Source organism: Callorhinus ursinus, unplaced genomic scaffold (genome assembly GCF_003265705.2).
Source record: "Callorhinus ursinus isolate GAN/ISIS: 27379988/994484 unplaced genomic scaffold, GSC_fseal_2.0 scaffold4, whole genome shotgun sequence".
NCBI lineage: Eukaryota > Metazoa > Chordata > Mammalia > Carnivora > Otariidae > Callorhinus > Callorhinus ursinus.
The window spans coordinates 75,671,925-75,691,217 of record NW_027397066.1 but is presented as its reverse complement, the minus strand read 5'-3'; the positions used below and the strand labels follow the sequence as shown (position 1 = coordinate 75,691,217).

The 19,293-nt window shown below is 32.8% G+C and overlaps 1 protein-coding gene and 1 pseudogene across 5 annotated transcripts in view; both read right to left on the bottom strand.

Annotated features, from left to right (window-relative positions):
• The window catches only part of GRID2 (glutamate ionotropic receptor delta type subunit 2), a 1,442,323-nt gene that overhangs the window by 1,049,186 nt on the left and 373,844 nt on the right, over positions 1 to 19,293 (bottom strand). The window lies entirely within an intron of this gene.
• On the bottom strand, positions 13,936 to 14,104 carry LOC112825530 (U4 spliceosomal RNA; annotated as a pseudogene).

The following is a 19,293-nucleotide window of genomic DNA, read 5'->3' as shown; positions in this document are numbered from 1 at the left end:
TTCACCTTCTGACAGAAATACACATATACACATACAGAAGAGAGACAGACAGAGATAGAGAGAAAAGTAAAAGAGTGGTTATTCTGACTTCCTCTGTGAGTATGTCTCTGTTTAAAACCAATCCCATAGGTAGAACAGGTCACAACTTTTCTCAGATTCTGTGTTATAAATAAGATTCTGATGTATGCCAGTTACTGTACGTGGCCTTCCAGCTATAAGTCTGGCAGTGGGACGGGTGCACAGCAAACACACAGGCACATGAAACAACATCAAAAAGATATGGGCTTTATCTATAAACAGCTTATAGTTTTGTGGGGAGAAAGAATGCAAATACATATGTAAAAGCTGCACATAAAGGAGTATCACTATGGTCCTAATAATTCTTAAAGGGGACAGAACCTCAACAACCATTCAAAATCTTGGTTAAAAGGCTGAAAATGTTTTCATGTGTCTGTTAGCCATTTGTATGTCTTCTTTGGAGAAGTGTCTGTCCATGTCTTGTGCCCATTTTTTGACTGTATGTGGAACATAAGCAATAGCATGAAGGACAATAGAGGAAGGGAGGGAAATCTGAAGGGGGAGAAATCTGAGAGGGAGATGAACCATGAGAGACTATGGTCCCTGGGGAAACAAACTGAGGGTTTCAGAGGGGAGTGGGTTGGGGGGAGGCGGTAACAGGGTGATGGGTATTAAGGAGGGCATGTGTTGTGATGAGCACTGGGTGTTATACGTAACTAATGAATCATTGAACACTACATCAAAAACTAATGATGTACTTACTATACAGTGGCTAATGGAACATAATAAAAAAAAGGCTGAAAATTAAGCAGTCATATCGAAGTCTATAATAATGTCTAGAATAAATATACAGAGAACAACATTCATGTACCACTAACAATAAAATGCAGCCTAAGATCTCCAGGCTAAGACAATAGTAGTCCCTGACTCTAGTGTCACATTTATCACTCTGCTATGAAACATCTGTTTTCACGTCAATTGTTTATTTACTTAGGACTTTTTTGAAGGCAGAGAATTGTCATTTATATCATTATAACTCTACCAAGTATTATGTGTGGACATAGTGCACATTCAATAATAGATTGGTAGAGAAAATAATGAGCAACTATAATCTACAGGTTTGAATCAGTAGTCATACAATTTAAAGTCTGTTTTAAGCTTATTCTTTGAAATTAAGCATATATGTAAACATAAAATGACAGAGTGATAAAAGATTTATACTCACAATTGCCATTTTCAAAATTTGCTCCTGTTTTTGAAGTTATTTGCACATTTAAAGTGAAGAGGATGAGGTGCTGACTACAATATACTAAAAATTGCTGATTTCATGTATTTCATTGTAAATTGTATTCTATTGAATCCTTTCAAAGAAGCCCTCTCAACTTCTCTCTCCCCATTTTTACTAATTTTTTCCCTGCTCTATTCAAAGGGACAAGACAATATACTCTAAGACTTTCTAGGACAGTGCTTTAAAAATTTACAAATAATAAAATGTATTTCTATTATTACTTTATTTCTGTGCTTCCAAACACTCCTTTCAATTACTGAAATTGTGGTTACCAAATAATCAAGTTGAAATATAACTATTAATGTCTTTATAAAACTAGCCACCAAAATAATTGCTCCATTGGGAATAAAAGCATTTATCTAGAGTCTCCTATTTTTTATTATGCTTTTTCAAGAGAACAAAGGTGTATAAGAAAAATCAGCTTTCCTAGTTATTTTCTTTAATTATTCAAGATTAGTAGAAGAAAATTACATAGATTCCTACTCAGATTAATGCCAAAAAGCACTGTATCAAATTGCAACTTGAAGATGAGTGTATGTATACATCACATAGAAAAGATACATTAAAATACATGTATCATTCCTATTTTTTTCATCCAACTTCTATGCTTTTTTTGAATACAGTATAGTAAGGATTTTTCCTAGGTTGCAAGATACAGAGTAGATAGAAAGCTTTTGCTAATTATGAACACAGAGAATTATTTACCAAAAAAAAAAAAAAGAAAAGCCTGAGTAAGTTTTCCCAAAGTTGCTTGAACAAAACAAAAAACAAAACAAAACAAAAAACCTATGAGAGCATTTCTTCTCTAAGTGTTTTGTTTTAGTATCTAAATTCAAAAGCTTTTATTCACTTCAAGTTGTATTAAAAGTAAACAAAACAACAATAGATACTTCCTTTTATTGGGATTTATTCTCAGAGCAAAGCTAGGCTATCCAACTACACATCATCTAAAATTTTAAGTAGTACATAAGTTATAATCCCTAAAATTGGAATTAGTATTTTTCTACTTGCATTCTACATCTCCTCCAATTTTCACTGAATTCAATGATTAAAATGCCATCATTCTATTTTTGCATAATATATTAGTATTCAAACCCACCTTTTTTACTTAGTGCAATTTTTGATAGATAGATGAGCTAGGTTCTGAATAATTTACTATCTGCTGCAAGGATCTGAAATAACAGCTTTGTACTCTGATTTAATTGACTGTTTATTCACTTGCACCAACCAAAACCAAGGCTCATCTCTATTGGCACCTTAAGATTACAGAAACATCATTAATGAACTTGGGAACATTTTCTTCTGTTCTGCTAAAAGACCCTGTGTTATTATTACTTTAGACTTATTTTACACCCATGACGGAAATAGCTTAGCACCTTTTCTAAAGACACACCTTAACTCGCTCAGCATGAACTAAGTAAAACTGTCTTCAAATCTGTTTAAAAGAAAATGATTTATATATAAAGAAAAGTATAAGAACATAACGTAAATTCATAAAGAAAGTAGTAACAACATGAAGATAAAATTAACTCCATTAAATTCTATTAATTTTTGTGTGCTTAATCTAAGTCAAAGATGAATCCAATAAAGTGCCATTCATAGTGGGGGACAAATCAATGCAACTTTATATTACCATTCAGTGGGTGGGTACCAATATAACTTTTCCTGTGGAGAGAAAAAAATAAGCTCCCTTTAAAAATAGCTGAGATCACAATTACTATGACAATTTTGCTTCCCACCTCTTTTGTGTAGTAGTTTATGCTTATAATCAATAGATGAAATGGAGTGTTGTAGAATGCAAACATTTTTGAGGAGTATATTATCCCAGGTACTATTGAAAGACAGAAAAAAAAAATAAAAAGGAAAACCTTTAGAAGGAAATAAAAATTGGAGTTCTATGCAGTATTTTTTTCTCCAAAGTTGGATTTCTCAAAATCCTTTTTCCAATTTAATCCTTTTAAAAAAATCTTTTACTAAACTCAAGGATACTTTAGCAACTATTAGTAGACCTAACAAATATCCTCTTATGCTCATCTTAAAGTGGCATAAATGATTACCCATATTATTATTTCCAAGCTTCAATATTACAATAAATTCTAAAGAATAAGAGTATTGTTTTATTGTTGTTGTTTTGAGGTTTTAGTATATTGGAAATCCAAAATAACAAGAGGAGTCAAATGGTATTAAAACCCTTTATAAAGGGTCTTATTCATTTTGGGTTTTTTGCTTTATATATTATAATATTAAGCAGTATCTGGCAAATGAAAATTCTGAGATCATATTTCAAGAATGAGTAGTGTTACTGTTTTGACCTTGCACTGATTATTAGCAGGTAAACTAGCTTATTTTTATTTTCTATAGTAGATAAAGTCTATTAGCATTTTCCAAAAGGCGTCTTGTAGTCAAATAAGTTTGGAAAATATTAACATACACATCAAACTTCTGGAAATTCTGAACTTTTGAAATCCTATACATTTTAGCCCATTATGCAAAGAAATACTGCAGTAAATGCAAAAACTAAACAAATGGAAACGTATCTCTTATCCTGCAAAGGTGCTTTGCAAAATGTTATCTAAGTCACCCAATCAGTACTCAAACGAATATCAACCAAAATCAGGGAATCAATAGTAAAAGTATAAGTGAACCCTAACAGATAATGCCCCAAGAAGAAATTCCTTTAATAGATTTTCTCAATATAGTTATATTGGGAATATATTACATTCAGCACTTTTCTGAGTGTTATGAGGATATAGGTATAGTACATGGTTTGGAACTTACTAAAGAAATGAAAATTATGTGTCTAAGTGCCTGGTGAAGGCATTTTCTTAAATTTCTGTAAGTCAAGAACAGCATAGTTCAATATGTCAAAGGATGAATCATGGAGAAAGGTAGTCCTTAATTTATACTACCTGAATTTAGGTAGTCTAGAAGGTGAATAATATAAGTAAGTAGCCCTGAAGAGGGCTCCCAATGATCTTTGTCTCCTGGTATTCACATCTTTGTGTATTTCACTCCACTTGAATATGGGCTGGACTTACTGATTAATGTCCAATAAATAAAAACAACATAAAAGATGGACAGTCACTTCCAAAATTAGGACTATGGATTTTGTCATGGTATGTTCTTCTGTTTGGTCTCCCTTTCTCTTGTATTCCTCACCTGAGGGAAGTCAACTCTGATTCTGAGGCAGTCCCCCTTCGACCGGTTCACATGGTAAGGGACTGAGGTTTCTCCACAACCACTTGAGTAAGCTTAGAAGTCGGTAACTCCTTCAATCCCTTATCAAGCTTTCTGATGAAACCACTTGACTGCAACCTCATGAGAAACTTTGAGCCAGAGGCACCCTGCCAAGCTGCTCCTGGTTCCTGGACAACCAGAATTGGTGATATAATAAATATTTGTTGTTTCAAGCTGCTAAGTTTGGGGTAATTTGTCATTCATCAACAGAAGAGTAAAACAGGTGAAAATGTGTTAAGTAGGTGACTAGAAAGTTGTAAGAGACTCAATCACATCACACTCTCAACCAAAAATATTCCATGGCTCTCATTACCAAAGATTTGTGTGATCTGTCCCAAGTTGTCTTTCTAGTCTCATATAACTCCACTTCCCTGTCTACGTCTCCTACTCACCAACCAAATCAGAGCAGTTTGAACTCCTTGAATATGTTCCATACCTCCTTGCTTCTTTCTGGGTTTTTGCTCATCTGTTGCTCTTTCCCTCTCCCACAAATCATATTTAATCTCTAAAGGTGAATAATATAAGTAAGCAACTTATACTGGTATATTGTAAAGGGTCTTCAAGTCACAAGGAGCTAGTTCTAGATGGATCACTGAGTCTAAATTGCTTTACTTGTAAAATGGGGATACTAATGAATAATCATCAATGACTTTGTAAAATAAATATTGGAATGAATGCAAAAAGGTAAGAATTGTGCCTGGTACAAAGTAGTTCTTTTATAAATAATTTTTTTTCCCCTTCCTCTATCAGTCACCCCAGTCCCAGTTGGAATTCATATTATTTTTCCATTCATGTTCACATAGCAATTTGTACAAATTTATATAAATGTGTAGATATATCACAATGTTACTAGTGTATCACTAATGTGACATATACAACACATACATACCAACATACCACATACATACCTTTAATATATAGTTGTGGTATGTGTCTTGTTTATAGGCTTACTAAGTATTGAGTTACTTGAAGACACAGTTATCTTGTAGAAAATTTTATACCCATTTTTTTTCAGCATCATTCTCTATATGTAGTAGTAATAAAACAATTGTTATAATTGTTTGTTGAGTCAAATAGATTCATAGGAAAAACTGATTCGATAGATAATACGAGAGTAAATGTTGGAGGGTCTTGAATAACAAGATGATTTGGATTTGAGGTCAGAGATGACAGGTTATTTTGAAGAGGAGTTGCTTAGAGAAATAGCTTTTTATACAAGTTAATCTGGCCAACGGTGCAGAAATACTGAAAAGTTAGATTCTAGAGGATAGCTAAACCAAAGGATATCAGTAAGCTAGGATGCAAAATTTTCTGGCAGGCACTTGAAAGAAACAGTATTATGCTTATTATCCAGGGATCAAAATTCAGTTGACTTAAGATGTTTGTTATAGCTCACATAAAGTAGTAGCCTTTCTGTTCCTGGAGGGTTTTTGTATTGTTTATTTGTTTAACAGCAAGTCATTTAGCATCAATTCATATTGAGATTTATTCAGTTAGCAAAGAAACCCAGAAACAAATTACAACCCCATTTTGTAAACCGAAATACTTTTATTGTTATACAAACTTTTTTATTGTTGTTGTTTTGTTTGGATGGTCTATGATTTAGCATTTAGTAAGTATGTGATAAATACTGATAACTAGATATCTGTATCTATAAACAAACACATAAATTAAGCTTTAGTAATAAAAGAAACTTAACTAAAAATTTGGTAATTAGATATATTATTGAATAACTAGATAACTGAGAATATTATTACTTAAAAGATTGGGAGCCTACATTTTCTTATAAAAATGAAGGAAATTTTTATTTATTAAGACAATGCTAATTTATTTTATTTTTTCCTCAATGAGTCCAAAGAACTCCAAGTCTGAATTATGATCAACGTTTTTACTGAAGAAACCTGAGAAATCAAACTTGCAACTTCATAGACTGACTGTCTAGAATCAATACTCAGTGATCCCAGACAAGAGCAACAATTTTTTTTTTCTTAAGTAAACTCTACACCACACAAGGGACACAAACTCAGGACCCTGTGATCAAGAGTCCCATGCTCCACTGAATGAGCCAGCCAGGTGCCCCATGGAGTAACAAAATTATCTCACTAGAGTCAAATCCATTTTATGGTAGGTAGAATTGATTTTCAATCCGAGTCCTTATTAGCTTAACCAATATGGATTAACTGCTTTAGCAACTTAACAAAAGAAAGGCCCCCGACTCAATCTACCTGTTTTCATAAATTGCTTTGTAATTACAAAAATTAATTTTGTTCAACTGGATCCAACATACCTTTTTTTTTTCATTTGAGCCTCAAGATATATTAGAAATACTTTTTTGGTATAAGTTCCAAATAATTTTTAAATTATTATATTCTGTACATTCAGATACATATATCAGCATAACAATATATTTTTTTTAATTTTACATTTCTTTTATATCAATGTGTAAAGCAAAGAAAAAAATAATTGAATTGAAAATTCTACTGTATATAATTCTGAAAAATCAGATTGCTTCCCTGAACAGATATTGTAGGAAAATGGTTTTCAGTATCTTACTGAAATACTACTTGACAGTTATTAAGTATCAAAAAATACTATAGAACACACCATAAACTCAAAGGGTATTTACTGTTGCTGGTAATATTAAGCTGAAGATAGATCACATCTCGGACAAGAATAGAAAAGAATAGTACATTTAATTTGCCTGGGATATTGAAAAGTCAGATGTGAGTTGATTATACACACAGAACCCTTCAAAATTGCTGATATTTAACCCCTTTTCACCTACAAATAAGAGTTTTAGATGTGTTCTCAATCATTGAATGAGATTCATTATTCTTTAGCTCCTTTCCTGATTTCCTAACCTATTCATCAATCACTATACCAACCAAGAATCTAATCAAACAAGGATTATTGTACCAATTTCTTACATTTTAAGTCATTCTGTGAGCCATGGTTTTTCAGGATAATTTCCATTTTCCCTATAGTCTTTTATTATTTCTTTCATTCAACAAACATTTTCTGGTGTAGTTACTAAGCTCCAAGCATTATGAGGTGTTCAGCATATAACTGAAAACTAAAACAGACATGATTCCTTCTTTTTAGGATTATACATTCTATTGAGATATAGGTCTACCATGTTCCATCTAACTACTTACTGTCTAAATAGGCACTGTCTTTTCCCACTTATATATCTTTACTTAAATCTTTCTTTGTAAAATATTTTCACCCTTGTCTCCTTCTATTCTAATACTATTCATATCTGCAGGACAAATGAAGTATTCTGGTTATTCCAAAACATTATTTGATCCTCCTCTCAGAAATGATCTTAACTTTTAGAGGGAAAAAAGATAAAAGGGAGAAGTTACTTATATTTATTGAGCTCTACCATGTGCCAAGAATTATACCAGATAAACCACATATATAATTTCATTTAATCTTTATTACATTGTCATCCTCATTTGTGTGATCAGAAGTAATCTAAAAGTACATAAGTGGAATTAAAGCTAGAATTCAGATTCTAATCTGCTCAGTATGAAGTTAGTTCTTTATCCACCAAAGCTACCTATCTGAACTGCTATAGCATTCCGGTTTGTTCCTTTTTTTTTTTTTTTTTTTAATTTCTTGTACCACATGTGCCTTATATTACAGATAATTACATTCTTCTTACTTTACTTACAGTAGGTGCTAATAAAAACTTTTTTAATAAAGAAAAAAAATGGGTCACTATGCTTGAAATGCAGTTATTATTTGTGCTGAATTCTCAATAAGAAAATTAGGAAAGTAATTCACTCCTTCTACTTATTTTTTTAAGATTTTATTTATTTATTTTTGAGAGAGAGAGAGAACAAGCAGGGGGAGAGGCAAAGGGAGAAGCAGGCTCCCTGCTGAGCGAGCCAGATGCAGGACTGGATCCCAGGACCCTGAGATCATGACCTGAGCTGAAGGCAGATGCTTAACCAACTAAGCCACCAAGGTGCCCCTCTTTTACTTATTTCCAAAGTAATATTGCTAAAATGGAATTTTGGTCAAATCCCTACCCCGGCATAATGACCACTACGATTTAGGGAATACATTATAGGGAGTCAAATGACTGCCAGGAATCTGGTCTGAAAATGTGGGTATATAATGCTTGCAATCCCCAGCATGTAACTCTAGGAAGAGGAAGAGAATATGAGGCATGCTAATGAGTTCAGTTTTGATCTGTTGAGTTTGATGTCTGTGAATGGGTATGTCCAACAGAGATGGGTTTCTGGGCATGGAGTTCAGTAAAGAGCACTTGGCTGGAGAAACAGGTTTGTTAATCAAATAATATTTTCTATTTTATTTTAAACTTTAATAATTATTTTGATTCACATATAAATTAATACAATTATTTTTATTTCTAAATACAAATATAATTAAATTATTTCTAAAAATTATTCTCAGCATTTTTGAATAATCCCTTTCTCCATTTATTTACAATAAAGCACTATCATTCAATAAATGCCAATGTATACTAATGTCTGTTTTAGGATGAGCATGCCTTCTGTAGCATTTTGAAAAGAAGTAGTGCAGTCAATAATAATAATAGTGAGCTTAGCCATGCCATTGAAGAGCTTCCTCCAGATGACATCCATACAGTAAAAAACAATCTCTGATAGTTTCCCAACCAGCTGCAACTTCATAAACTCTGCCATCATTTGATACATTTCTGTCTTTTCCACAAGATATAATGACATTTAAATAATTCAGTTAAATCAAGACATATTATGCTTATAGTACTTTTCATAATCTATCTATATTTATAGTACTTTTCTTAATCTATCTATATTTAGCCACACTGTAAAAGTACAGAGTGACCTTAGAAATGATTTTTCTCCTTGTGAACTTGTAAGGTTTCTAGGGCTTTCCTCTTTCTGTTATTATCATTCACAAACCACTTCTTTACTAATATATTTGACATCTTTTTTCTTTTGCCAAGGATTAACACCAAGATTTGGTGATTATTTACCTAATCCTTTCCTTTTTTGAAAATCAATATATTCTTTTGTCAGAAGAAAAGGGCAAGACATTCAAACATCAAATGCTAAATCAACCTCTAAGTTTCTTTCAAATCTTGAAATTCTATGCTTCTATAATCCTAGAACATTATAAAATACTACTTTAATATCCATGTCTGCACATGTTTTCATATTCTATAGAAAATAATATCTTTGGGAAAGTAAAAATTATTTAATATATGCTACATTTTCCTCCCTCTTATTTTAGGTTTCAATTTCAACTCTTTCCGTATTAACCTCATTTCTTAGCTCTTTGTAAATAGGCAATATGTAAGTAAAATACAAGTTGAGTAGATCTGTTTTTTCTCTCATCAGTGATCAAGTAGTAAGCCTAGCTTTTTGTTTTTCTAGAATACACATAATATAAAACAATTTGTTATACTCAACATTTTTCACTTAGCCCTCTGTCCATGTTTTAGAGTTTTTCTTACCGTTCTTATAATTTATTCTTCATTTTGTGTTTTCTCCCACTTTTTGTATGTACTGCTATAAAAGCTAACCCTAACAGAACGCTCCATCTCTATACAGCTACATTAGTTTGTCTGTTTGCTTTCTTTCTCATTAAGGAATCTGTGAGGCTATAAAAGATTTCATTTTTTAGGGCTTTGAGCATTGAAGCACACCTATCTTTGTCATGAACTTGCTTTGTTCAAAAGATTTTCTTAAATCTAGGGAAGATTTAGACTCTACAAAGCATTCATTTCCTCGGCTTTATGGCACCTGTGATGATATCATCATCTTCTCCCAAGATTCCTGTCACTTCTACTTTGCCAAATGATGTTTCCTTGATAGAATAAGATCCTGTAAAATAGCAGTCCTTATTCAACACTCTGAAAAGTAAAGCTCTCAGTAAGGCAAATATTATCAGATGATCTGCTTTTAAGTGAATAAGCCTTCAAGTAGATACCCAGATAGTTTATATTTATAGTTTAATCTAACTTGCTTCTTTGCCAATTTAGAATTATGTTACTATTTTCCTCAGTCCCATTCATAATTGAAATAAGTAATAAAGAAGTTGGACTCTTTTTCTTCTATCCAGTTTATCTAACCTATTAAGACATCTAAATTCTTGGGCTGCTTGGGTGGGCTCAGTCGGTTGAGCGTCTGCCTTCTGCCCAGGTCATGATCCCAGGGTCCTGGGATGGAGTTCAGCACTGCTTCTCCCTCTGCCTGCCACTCCCCTTGCTCGTGCTTTCTCTCTCTGACAAATAAATAAATAAAATCTTAAAAAAAAATAAGATGTCTAAATCCTTATTTTTAATATTAAACACTGGATATAGTTGCAGTCTAACCCCTGGCTTCTGTCGAGCATACCTAGCTAAAATATATAGATCCATGTGAATCTCAGCAAAACAAATTGGAATTTAAATCCTTGTTCTTCAAATTCCATCACTTATTTAAAACTTTTATTCTGAATCAGGAATTTATTAATGAAAGGTAATATTTATATTCACCTACTATTTTAACTACCCGAAGCACTTTATGTTTACTATTAAATGTAATCTTTACAACACTCCTTGATGTCAGTTATTATTATCCCCATTTTACAGGTAAGAAAACTGAGGCACAAAAGGTTAAGTAACTTGCTCAGGGTCATACAGTTAATTATGGTAGAGGTAGCTCTCACATTTGTGCTCTTGACTATTGCAATATACTGCTATAACCAAGGTAATATTGACACAGAAATAGTATAGTAGCATACAATTTTATATTTGGTGAGTCCATGGAATAGAGGTTGAAAATCCTGTCCCTCAAGAGGCCCTTTACATTTAAGAAGCATAGACTCTGATTGTGGAGTCTGATAGCTACTTTTTTAAATAGGGGGTTAAAATGTCATTCAGGCCTACAACAAGAGTGAGGTAAGACAGGGCAGCAATATGTCAGCCCAGGAGTATTCAGGATCTCCAGAGCTGTAAAAGTGGAGCATCTAACTATGGTGGATAATGGGAGGTAGAGGGTGAGGGAAGGGGAGGGAAAGGTAAAAGAAGAAATTTGCTGCACGAAAATATTCTTTGTACTATATATATATATGTGCATATATATATATATATATATATGCTGTATGACAACTTGTCTTATCTTGTACAGAGAGCGCACTGACTTTTAAAATATCGTATGGTGTCATATTTTCATGTTTTGTAATTCTACTTCAAAAAGAATGTCTTACAGCACTATGCACCATTATAGTGTCAAATTAATTTTAACTGACGAGCCCTCATATATTTGAAAATGTCTGCTATATTACTGAAGTGAAGTGAGCCCAGTTTGGAAGGGAGAATACATCTAATTCACAGTATGGACAAAGAAAAAAGAGTCCCGATGGATATTTAATACAGAAAACAATTTATGTTGAATATGCATAATTGCAATTTTAATAGTTATTTTGAATCTACTTATTTAACTGAGTTCACAAACATGAAGTAATAAAAGGAAAAGTAATCTACCTTGACTTTAAAGCCTGGGATATAGGTCAGTAATTTTTAAGGGTCTAGTACTAGGACTATGTACGCTCTCCCATATTTTGTACATTCGTAGCACCATGGAAAGTAGACACATCCTGACCACTCATTATTTGAGCAATTTTATTATAATAGACTATAATTCAACAAGAAACAGCATTTCCGAAAGGCTGTTTCTTTTTAAAATACAGAAGTAGCTATTGAATGCCTCAAAGTACAAATTGATTGGATAGTAAAGATAGGAATGGTGGTTTTTAAGTTTCATGAAAAGATACACATTTCTGTCAAGTTTCTGAGCTGTGGGCATAAGATAGATGTTTAAGTGAATGGTTCAAAGAAAACTACCTTTTAAGTTTTTTGTGTTTTTTTTTTTTGGTTCTTGTTTATTCTTGTTCAAATGCTGATACATCACAAACTTCTCTTATAACAACATATGCAATTACCAAACACTGTATGACACATGCACAAATTTTAGCTGTTCATCACCAACATTTCAAAATGTGGCTGGTGCAAGATACACAAAATGATTTACTGAAAATTTTCTTAAAGTAAAGGCACTTCAAATTTGCATATTTAAAAAGATTTTAAATTCCAATTTAATCCACACTGTATTAACCTGATTGAGTAAAAGTCAAATTCCTAAAATAATTACAATATGGGTGCCCACTAAGCTTTATTTCCCTTTCAGTTTCAAAAACTGAAAGATATCTTGGGTCAATCTTTAGGGTCTTCTCTATTACCTACAGTATGGCCTTGCTTATAAATATAGTATGGAACCAACCTCAAAAAAAGTACATGTGCCAGGCTAGGCATTCTATGGAAAAACAGAATAGTAAAATATCATTATTATCGTTAATCACTAATTTAAGAGTTATCTAAATAATTCACAAAATATTTACATTTTGGAAATAATACATGTAGTTTTTACATCTTTTCTATTCTTTTTTCATTATTATGAATGCTCACCTAAGAACTTATCATCATCATCATCATCAGTTCCTTATGTGACAACTTGGAAACAGTATTGTATTAAGTTATATTTTCTTTTAATCTAGTGATATTGGGTGTTAAAACTTGATCATTAATTGTACTTCATGTTTTGTAAATTGTTTATGTCATTTGTCACATAAATAATTAGGGCTCTCTTAATTTTCTTGAAAGGAACTGTAATGTCTGGAGCAAGGCAGCAGTTCAATGGAAATACGTGAAGGAATGAACTGTGTGATTTTATAGGTTAATTTGTTTTAATTAGCTATTATTTAATAAAATGCTATTTTCTTATAGTTCAATCGATCAATCAAATATATTTTCCTTTAATGACATTCTATATTAATTTTAAGATGGCTATATCCAAGGCTTTCAAGGAACACATTTGATCCAAAATGTATTAATTGCTATCAAAAAATTGTGCTTCATTTATTTTACATAGAGACACACTGTTTACTTTAAAATTCATTAATTGAACAATATCTAACAAATCATCAAGGTCCATATGGTGCTTTCAATTAAATGAGTTACTGTTTTGAATATGCTTTATATGTCATTACATACCACTTTTCTCACTTTGACAGGCACCTGTCAGCCTCTCTTCTGTTCTATATACCTACCTATAGTATGTAAGATAATTTATTTCCTGTCATTATTGTTTAACATTTCTTTGCTCTACTGCCAAGGATTTCTGGCTTGAAGTCTTCATTTTGCTTTTGAAATACAAGTGGCCTTAGGGCACAGGAAGAGGCTGCCTGCTTTTCCCCAGCTTTGCATATGTATTGCCTTAAAAGAGTCTCAGCACAGATAGTCTGTGAGGATTCTAAGGCCATTTTCAAATATCCTTAAAGAGGGAAGACAGATGGCTATTCTACCGCTCCTCTCCTTCTCTTTACCCTCTCCCCTTCATACCATCATGCATTCAACAAGTGCTTATTAAGTGACCACTGTGTTCCAAACACTGTGCCAGATGCCCGAGCCACAATGGAAGAGCATCCTGTGAGGGGTTTTCAATTAGCAATAATCACGCCTCGGATAAAACCTCATTGGCTACAATACTGCCCCTGAGCAAAGCTCCTGTGAGGAGTTTTAAGAGCCAAGTCACGGGCCAACCTAGCACAAAAGTAGTAAAAAAACATATGATTTGTCCTATCTCTTCAATTTCACTTTTGCTCTGAATATATAGATTGCTATGCTGATACTGCTATCACAGGCCATAATGGAAAGTAATAACGATATGTAATAATAAGATACAATGAGATGCAAAACTCTTAACTTCTCCTCGACCTGCATCATGACTCTCAGACTATCTTAAATTTTTAAGTGAATAAATATTGACAACATAAAATTGTTTTCTCTGAGGCAATTATGGATGAACTGACCCAATATGTATAATGGGTTTCCTCATGAGAGCAAACCACTGAAGCAGCTCCCTGTATGACTGTGCTTCATTTATTTTACATAATTGCATTGTCATGCAATGTAAATCAATATCCTATGTTATCTGCTATTACATAAATCAAATCTGTAGCTACATAAAACAGCTAACTGTTTTAACAGTTAACATATATCCTATGTCAGACAACATAGGATGATGCCAACACTGTTATTTATTTATTTATTTATTTAAGTAATCTCTACACTCAACATGGGGCTCAAACTTACTACCTTGAGATCAAGAGTCATATGCTTTTCCAACTGAGCTAGACAGGCACCCCAATGCCAATGCCCTTTTAAATACCAAATTAAGCACAGAGATAGGCAAACAAGCTTTCATTTCTAACAGACTGTGGAAATAAATGATCATGAAAATGATCATTCAGTGAATAAAAAGAGTGAGAGAAGGAAGTGAGGGCCTTGTATCATCAAAGCATTCAATTTTCCTTTATAATATGCTATTCAAATTTAGCATTCAATGTCTTATTTCATGCTTACAACATCTCAAAGCCTTTGAAGGCAGGGCACATGGCCATCATAGCGCCAGGCAGCTTTGCATTAATGCACAGTATTCCTGCTAATAATATCATGGGCATGTCAAAACTCAAAACTTCCTCTGTCTTGTCCTTTTCAGTAAGGGAACTGACTAAAAGAATAAAAGTCTTTGTAGAAGGTCAAAGGGTAAGATAGAAGTAATTGAGGGATCTAATTTTCGTGGAACAATCTTAAAAACCATTATTGGATTTTTGACTGGTGAAAGAAAATGTGTTGCATTCATTTAGTGAATTCAAATGTGACTCAATCCACTAATGTGAAAATGCAGAGTTATGACCTACTCACCCATGCTAATGACTGTCATTTACATGTGTTTGCCACTTTAATAGGAAATAAATGGTTGAAGATTTTATAAAGGATTCATTTGATTCTGCTAAGATGTCTAATGACAGAAAACATCTCAAGTAGAAAACTATTAAAAGATTTCATTTTGTACCAGTTTCCACAAAGATGCATTTCTTTCTCAATATCTGTTACCTAGATTAACAGAAGCTGAGAAAAGTTAACTGTTTTATATAGCTACAAATCTGATTTATTATGGTTTTAGTAGACTAGCCAAGAACAAATTTCTGGTAGGTTACCTTAAAATAATTTTTCCATGGATCTAAATGTATATATTTTTCTTGGTTACAGTCCACTCACAAACATAAGTCTTGATAAAAGCTGAAATATCTGCCATCCCCTGTATATAGGAATATTTGACTCTTATTATTCCTATATAGATAACATAAAGAAAAAACCACAGAATTGTAAACACCCTATCTAAAATTTTTCAGAAAAGGTAAAGTCAAAGGCAAATCCAAAATATCATCAATAATTCAACTCTGGGTTTAAATTTTCAGTATTCCACTATCCCTGAATGATCCCACACAAAATATATCTCAAATATTTAAAATTTGTAATATTCAAATGAAATAATATATGGTTATCATGTGAATCTAAACAATATTTATATACATTAACTAAAGAAACAACACATGTTATATGATTATATAATACCAACCCATTATTATGATATATTTACATGTTTATTTAACATATTAACACAGTAAATAAAATAATGGGAGAGTGATGTAACACTATGGCTAGATCAATAAATGCAGTGAAGTATTATTTAAAAGATTTATTTGTAAATAAATGATACTCAACCTTCTTCCTAAGACAGAGTCTCAAATATATTTCAAGATTTAATATTTTATAATCCATATATGGATATGGTAAAATGCTTATGTGCTGAATTTGGCTATAATTATATAAAACTGTGATTGTTTATATAAAGGATAATAAATATCAAATTGTAAGTTACTATGTTATCAACTGGTAACATTGCTAAGGTTGCATAAATGCAAATTTTTAGAAATAATAATGTCAACAAAGCATGCCAGTTTAATAATTTATAGGAAGAATAAAACTTTTAAAATTGTTCATTAAATGATACATAACCTTAATAATATTTAACAGAAATACTAATGTGGAATATAACTAAATGAAAGAAGTATTTTCAAAGATGACCTTAAAAAATAACCATCTATAAATATAAAATCCATATACCAATTATTAATAAGATTAGTGTTGTAGGCTGAATTCTAAAATGTCCCCATGACCTCCTTTTCCCCTATTATTTTTCCTATGACTATGTTATCTCAGATGGCAAAAGACATTCTACAGATGTGATCAAGATTACTAATTATCTGAATTTAACACAAAGAGATTAGTGGGGCTGACCTAAGCTAATCACATGAACAATTTAAAAGCAAAGGTTCCTCTGGCTGGTAGTAGAATTCAGACATCTAAAGCATAAGAAGAACTTGATGAGTTTATCCACTCCTGAAATGGAGGAGGTCACTGGGCAAGGACCTGAAAATAGCCCACAGGATGAGAATAGTTTTTAGTTGACCATAAGCAAGAAACCGGGACCTCTTCCTTCCATTGCAGGAGAGGATTCTGCAAACACACTGAAGGAGCTTGGAAGCAGTGTTTTACCTAGTCATGCCTACAGATCAAGATGCAACGAGACAATACCTTGATTTCAGCTTTATAGGATTCTGAGTAGAAGACCTTGCTGAAACATGCTAGTTAAATTGGGTAGGTGCTTAGTAGGCTTAGTTTATTTAGCAAAAAAAAATGAATTTCCATTAGCATGTCTCTAAAGGGCCTGAATATGTTCTTCATTTATTTTTCTTTATTTTAAGATATTATTTATTCATTCGAGAGAGGAGAGTAAAAGAGGGAGTACAGGAGAGGGAGCACAAATGGAGGGGGAGGGACAGAGAGACGGAGAAGCGGGTTCCCTGAGGAGCTGGGAGCCAGACTCAGCACTTGATCCCAGGACCCTACAATCATAACCTGAGCTGAAGGAAAGTGTTTAACCAACTGAGTAACCCAGGCGCCCCACGTTCTTCATTTTAAATTTTTAATTATGGCATGTCCTTACCTATGCCATCACCCTAAAATAACATTGTATTTATAAACAGTAAAAAGCATAAATGATAAATGTTATACCAAATTATAAATACAGAAGGTCCTTGACTTTTGATGATTCGACTTAATGATTTTTCTACTTCACAGTAGGGTGAAGGTGATATATATTCAGTAAAAACCATACTCTGAATTTTAAATTTTGATATTTTCATGGACCAGCAATATGTAGTACAATATACTTTTATGATGCTGGGCAGTGGCAGTGAGCCATAAGACCTAGTTAGCCCATGTAGTCAGGAGAGTAAACAACCAATACACTTACAACCCTTCTGTGTCCATACAACTATTCTGCTCTTCACTTTCAGTACAGTATTCAATAAATTACATACAATATTCAACACTTGATTACAAACTAGGCTTTGTGTTAGATGATCTTGCCCAACTGTAGGCTACTGTATGTGTTCTGAAGACATTTAAGGTAGTTGAGGTTAAACTATGAGTACAGTAGGTTAGGATCAATAAATGCATTTTCACTTACCGTATTTTCAATTTACAATGGGTTTATCAAGACATAATCCTATCATAAATTGAGGAATATCTGTAGTCATAAACTATAATAGTGGGATTACCACTCAATATTGATTTTTTGAATTTTCAGGGAAAATGCAATTATAGAAGACATGTTAAAAAATCACAAATAGGGCGCCTCGGTGGCTCAGTTGGTTAAGCAACTGCCTTCGGCTCAGGTCATGGTCCTGGAGTCCCGGGATCGAGTCCCACATCGGGCTCCCTGACCCTCTTCCCTCTTGTGCTCTCTATCTCTCATTCTCTCTCTCTCAAATAAATAAAATCTTTAAAAAAAAATAAAAAATCACAAATAATGATAACTACTCCTACACATAATCCTACAGAATCATCTTCATATCACCAATACAAAGCACAAAGTAGATCATTTTTAAGCATTTACTGAAAAAAATAATGATTTTTTTCACTATACTTAATATTTATTATTAACGCTTTTGAGTGCCTTCTATGTGTCCAGTACGGCTTTACCCATCCTTTCTCATTTATTCATTTATCAGTTGGGATTTGGCTATTCTGCATGTGAGAGAAAATACAAAATAAATAAGATAGAATTTTATTTTTCTCTATCATAGAAGAAGTCTGATGGAGGGCTATAATAATGGTCTATGGTATACAAGGACTCAGGTTCCCACTCTTCTTGTGATCCATCAACCTCAGCATATAATTCTAGCTCAGGACCCAAGAAACATCAGACATCAAACCATGTTGCACAAAACATTTCTCTCTTAAGAGACATTGACAAGTACCAAGTTTTATGGCAATAATTACTTACACAGAAGTCTGAGAAATGTAAATTGTATTTCTGGTATACAACCAAGATTCAGGGATTCTACTACTAAAGAAGAAATGGAGAACTAATATTGTGATAGTCTCCCTCACATTTCTTATAAAAAATATGAGATAGATATAATATTCTGCATATGAGAAAACTGACAGAGAAATTATCTTTCACAAGTTCATAATACTTTGTGGGAGTTAGATACACTAAGGTTGCCCAACTCCAGAGTACCACTACATGAAGTATAGCCTATGAAGTACTGGCATACAAACAGGACACTACCAGCCCACCAGGAGATAAACACAAAAATGGAATTATCTGCATTACTGGAACACCGAGGCAAATGAATTTTTATTTTAAAAAAGCATCTGTCCTTGACTGATTGAATGAGGAAACTGAATCTTTAAGAGATATTTAAGAAGTATTGTTCTACTTTTTAATTTTTTTTTTTTTGAAGTAACTTTACATCCAACATAGGGCTTGAACTCA